Source organism: Bos taurus, chromosome 2, assembly GCF_002263795.3.
Source record: "Bos taurus isolate L1 Dominette 01449 registration number 42190680 breed Hereford chromosome 2, ARS-UCD2.0, whole genome shotgun sequence".
Classification (NCBI taxonomy): Eukaryota; Metazoa; Chordata; class Mammalia; order Artiodactyla; family Bovidae; genus Bos; species Bos taurus.
In genome coordinates, this window is record NC_037329.1 from 44819928 (window position 1) to 44825966 (window position 6039).

A 6039-nucleotide genomic window follows, 5' to 3' on the forward strand; every position below is an offset into this window, starting at 1 on the left:
ATTTATTTATTTTTTTACAGCTTTGTTAAGATACAATTGACAAATAATATTGTGTGTGTTTAAGATGAACAAGGCATACAAAGTATTGATTTGTTACATTTGCACAGTATCAAATGATTACCATAGATAATACCTCCATCATGTCATGTAATTATCATTTTCTCTTTGTGGTGAGAGCATTTAAAATCTACCATCTTAGCAACATTCCTTTACTCTAGATATTTCAATTCAAACCTCTTGAAAACCAGAATGTTACCTAATTCCTTTGTGGGCTTCCCCAGTAGCCCAGTGGTAAAGAATCCCCATGTAATACAGAAGACTCTGGTTCAATCCCTGGGTGAGAAGATCCCTTGGAGAAGAAATGGCAACCCACTCCAATATTCTTTTTTTTTTTTTTTTGCTGCTTGTTCAATAAGTTTATTACTGTCTTTATCTGAAAAAATCTTTCTAGGGAATTGTGGTTTTGTTTAACTTTCGACAGCCCGTTCCCAAGCTCTAAGGAAGCTTGCCTTCTTCTGAGCTACCCGATCTTTCTTCTGGGCAAGTGACATTTTGGGACTGTTCTTCCTCTTCTTTTTAACTTCTTTCTTAGGCTTCTTCTCACACACTGAATTCTTTCGTATTGGAGCATGAGCTTTCTTATACATCTCCATCATGTCTGGAGTTACGTTCGTTATGTACTGAGAGAATTGTTTCTTGTAAGCATCCTCATCTTCTTCAGTTAGGTAATACATGTAATCTACAACATTCTGCCCCATGATGTGCTTTCGGTGTAGCACTGAATTCTTTGGTTTCTGAGTCATAACCAGGGAACCGTTTGTACTGTGAGGGATAGACAAGCCTCCATTGACAGCTCCCTTTAGGGCCTCAAAAACTTAATTCCTGGTAGTAGTTCTGGCAAGTCCTGCATCTAGGTAACACGTGAAGGCACCAGGTTGACCATCAATGCTTTCCACATTGTATTTATCTCCAGTCACCTTGACTTGGCCTTCATAAATTTTGTCCATACCAAACCTATTAATAAGCCTGCCAGCAAGCAGCAAGCTAGTACAATATGCTGCAGCAAGATTTGTCAGCCCAACCTTCACACCATGTTTTGGGAGTGCGTGAGCATAAGCTGCACAAACTATCATATCTCCTTCTATACAGGCATAAGAAATCTCACAAATAATATCTCTGTTCGTTACATGAATGATCATTCTGTATTTAGGTGTGTTGTACCTATTTTTATCTTGGATTACCAAATTTCCCAGCATAGTTGTCAGTTTTGCCCTCTGGCTGTCTTCTGAATTTCACTTTGTATCTCTTGAAGTATCTCTTTGTATCTCTTGTATCCTTGTTCCTGACAACTTTAACAATCCCCATCCTGCCTAAAAGAACCCTGACTTGGTGGCTTGCCACAGAGCTGCAGGACCAGCATGGTTTCGGAGGTGGAAAAGCCTGGCTCCAATATTCTTGCCTAGGAAATCCCATGGGCAGAAGAGCCTGGCAGGCTACAGTCTGTGGGATCGCAAAGAGTCAGACGCGCTTAGCGACTAAACAACAATAACAATTCCTTTGTATCACTCTGTACCCTGCACAGTGCTAGGCGTGGACGGTACAAGTGTTCCAGCTTCCCCAAGCATGAACTGCAAACAGGATTACCAAAATCATGGCAACAGCAGGATAAACTTGGTGTGCTAGACCTTTTCTAAAAGAAAGAGCATAACATAAGAGGTTATCAGGTGGTTTTTTTGTGGTTTGCATACCCACTAAACTCTTGGTGCCTCCTGAATTGTTTCTTTCTTTTGGGATTTTTCACCTGAACTTTGGTCTCAGTTCACTTCCTCCTGCCTTTAAATGTGTATGCAAGCTAAGTCGCTTCTGCCTCTAAGAGACAGCTCTGTCTTCACCTGTTCTGTGCAGGGAACATTCCCTGACTTCTTGAGGTAGAAGGGACTGCTTTCTCCTTTGTGTTCTTCTACTCCTAGTATCACACTTCATAGCACACGTGGGGCAGTATGTAACACTGATGTGTTTGTGTGGGGGTGGGGGTGAGGTGGTACATTTATGGGGAAGCCTGGGAGAAGTTCATTGCCATCTAGTGGGGAGACAAATCTGTAACACAATATACATCTCACATCATGGCTGTGTAGATTTACATGACATGTTAAGATATATAAGTAGGTAGACAGGTAGGTAGATAGATAGAAGGAAGAAGTTTTCCTTGACCTTCATAGGATTCCTGGCTAGGTCTAAAAATGAAACTGACAAAGACAGATGAACAAGAGAAAAGCACACAAATTTATTTAATGTAAGTTTTACATGACATCAGATCAGATCAGTCGCTCAGTCGTGTCTGACTCTTTGCAACCCCATGAAACACAGCACGCCGGGCCTCCCTGTCCATCACCAACTCCTGGAGTTCACTGAGACTCAGGTCCATTGAGCCAGTGATGCCATCCAGCCATCTCATCCTCTGTCGTCCCCTTCTCCTCTTGCTCCCAATCCCTCCCAGCATCAGATTCTTTTCCAAAGAGTCAACTCTTTGCATGAGGTGGCCAAAGTACTTGAGTTTCAGCTTTAGCATCATTCCTTCCAAAGAAATCCCAGGGCTGATCTCCTTCAGAATGGACTGGTTGGATCTCCTTGCAGTCCAAGGGACTCTCAAGAGTCTTCTCCAACACCACAGTTCAAAAGCATCAATTCTGCGGCGCTCAGCCTTCTTCACAGTCCAACTCTCAGATCCATACATGACCACAGGAAAAACCATAGCCTTGACTAGACAGACCTTTGTTGGCAAAGTAATGTCTCTGCTTTTGAATATGCTATCTAGGTTGGTCATAGCTTTCCTTCCAAGGAGTAAGCGTCTTTTAATTTCATGGCTGCAGTCACCATCTGTAGTGATTTTGGAGCCCAGAAAAATAAAGTCTGACACTGTTTTCACTGTTTCCCCATCTATTTGCCATGAAGTGATGGGACCAGATGCCATGATCTTCATTTTCTGAATGTTGAGTTTTAAGCCAACTTTTTCATTCTCCACTTTCACTTTCATCAAGAGGCTTTTGAGTTCCTCTTCACTTTCTGCCATAAGGGTGGTGTCATCTGCATATCTGAGGTTATTGATATTTCTCCCGGCAATCTTGATTCCAGCTTGTGTTTCTTCCAGCCCAGGGTTTCTCATAATGTACTCTGCATATAAGTTAAACAAGCAGGGTGACAATATACAGCCTTGACGAACTCCTTTTCCTATTTGGAACCAGTCTGTTGTTCCATGTCCAGTTCTAACTGTTGCTTCCTGACCTGCATACAAATTTCTCAAGAGGCAGATCAGGTTGTCTGGTATTCCCATCTCTTAAAGAATTTTCCAGTTTATTGTGATCCACACAGTCAAAGGCTTTGGCATATTCAATAAAGCAGAAATAGATGTTTTTCTGGAACTTTCTTGCTTTTTCCATGATCCAGCGGATGTTGGCAATTTAATCTCTGGTTCCTCTGCCTTTTCTAAAACCAGCTTGAACATCAGGAAGTTCATGGTTCACGTATTGCTGAAGCCTGACTTGGAGAATTTTGAGCATTACTTTACTAGCGTGTGAGATGAGTGCAATTGTGCGGTAGTTTGAGCATTCTTTGGCATTGCCTTTCTTTGGGATTGGAATGAAAACTGACCTTTTCCAGTCCTGTGGCCACTGCTGAGTTTTCCAAATGTGCTGGCATATTGAGGGCAGCACTTTCACAGCATCATCTTTCAGGATTTGGAATAGCTCAACTGGAATTCCATCACCTCCACTAGCTTTGTTCGTGGTGATGCTTTCTAAGGCCCACTTGACTTCACATTCCAGGATGTCTGGCTCTAGGTCAGTGATCACACCATCGTGATTATCTGGGTTGTGAAGATCTTTTTTGTACAGTTCTTCTGTGTATTCTTGCCATCTCTTCTTAATATCTTCTGCTTCTGTTAGGTCCATACCATTTCTGTCCTTTATTGGGCCCATCTTTGCATGAAATGTTCCTTTGGTATCTCTGACTTTCTTGAAGAGATCTCTAGTCTTTCCCATTCTGTTGTTTTCCTCTATTTCTTTGCATTGATCGCTTAAGAAGGCTTTCTTATCTCTCCTTGCTATTCTTTGGAACTCTGCATTCAGATGCTTATATCTTTCCTTTTCTCCTTTGCTTTTCACTTCTCTTCTTTTCACAGCTATTTGTAAGGCCTCTTCAAAAGGAAATGAAGACTCATGGGAATTCCCTGGCCATTCTGTAGTTAGGACTCTATACTTCCACTGCAGGGGATGCAAGTTCCATCCCTAGTCCAGGAACTACGATTCTGCATGCTGTGTGGCATGGCCAATAAAAAAAAAAAGAAATGAAGACCCACAGAAATAATTAGACCTGAGTATTTTTATGCTAGATTTGATGAAGAGAGGATAGTCATGGAAGAATATAATAGGTTAGAGAATATGAGGTAATCAAAGTAAACTGGGGAAAACTTGGTAAAGCCGATTTGTTAGGATTCTTCTCCGGGTCCATTTGTCTTTGGAGAAAGAATGCTCCTTTCCTACAGGTATAGAGAGAGCACCTCTCACAGGAGGTTCTTTGAAAGGTAATAGTGGGGAGAAGGAAGGTCAGAGTAACTGTTTTAGAGCTTCTATTGTTTTCTCAAACTCCTTCCACTTAAAATAGTCGATATCCAAGGTGCCATATTTTGAGGAATCAAGTCCGGGACCCCATCATTAGTAAAGCATAGTTCAAATTGCTCCACTAGAAACTTTTCAAGATTTAAATAGCTGTTTCCTGAAAAATAAAAAAGAATTTAAAGGTCAAGTTAGTTTGATAAATTCAAGATTAAATAAAGTTAAAATTTTAAATGTATGCTTTAATTTTTCCCTGCAATATTTCTCAAAGCTCTTAATGTGTGGATGTGCATGGTGAACCTCCCAAGTGTAAATCCAGTATGCAGGATTTCCTAATCATATGTGCCCATAGAATTCCTTCTTTTTTCATGCCCTATAGAACACAACATAGAGTTTGATTTCATGGTTGAGAATAGAGAAAGATATTAATGTCATCATGGATTCATTGCCTACATTTGGATCAGCATGCTCAGTTTCCTCATCTGCAAAATGGGGATAATACTTATTTCATATTGCTGTTGGCAAATCAGAAAAGGTTTATAAAATGCTTAGATGTTCTCAGTAGATCTTTGCAATTACGACTATTAACAATAATATATCTGGGATCTATTTATCTTCAGAACCTCAGTGCTTTGCCGAGTCTTGAATCTGAAGCTGAGTTGAGTTCAGACTGTTACACATGGCTCAGCTTCAGCATGTGGGTGGCCCAATGGCTTCTCTCCTATCTGTATCCTTTGTCTTTTAACAATATTGGAGTCAATTTTAGATGAGTCCCATTGTGTTCACGGTCCTGTTGCTTAATATCTTCTTATAAAAACAAAAATAAGATAAAAGAAGAAATGAGGTTTGAACTAAATTTCTAGAGTTCGTGTTCTCTAAAATTTTAAGGGATGGAATTTTCCTGGTGGTTCAGGGGTTAGGACTCGGTGCTTTCACGGCTGTGGTCCCATGTTCAATTCCTGGTCAGGGAACTCATATCCCACAAGCTTCACAGTGCAGCCAAAAATAAAATAAAAAATAAAATTCTAAGGGGGACCAGAGGTAATTCTCAAGCTGTATCAAGTAGCATTTTGTTGCTCTTTTGACTGGGTAGCACAAGTGTCTACACACCACTTTATTTTTTTCAGTTAGGAAGCCCAACGCGAACTAGATTGCCATCAATATTCTTGATATAAAGGAATTTGATTTTGGTTAATCTTTTATCAGATAATATGTCAGTTTTACATATGACTATACAGCCCTATCAACTGGAATTTCTGTCTAGAAGTTATTTTCATGCATCAGCTCCCTGACCTATTTACAGTAAGTGCAGCTGTGGGGTGGTTCTCTATGTAGGATTCAGAAACACTGCCGTTTTCGAAATAAACCAGATGTTTTCCATTTCAAAGAAAAAGATCACACCTAGTGAAATATTTGTTTACAAGCTTCA

General features: G+C 40.3%; 1 pseudogene; it reads right to left on the reverse strand.

The window, feature by feature from the left end:
* Positions 1-398: 398 nt before the first annotated feature.
* On the reverse strand, positions 399-1535 carry LOC785227 (large ribosomal subunit protein uL18-like; annotated as a pseudogene).
* Between the last annotated feature and the right edge of the window lie 4504 nt (positions 1536-6039).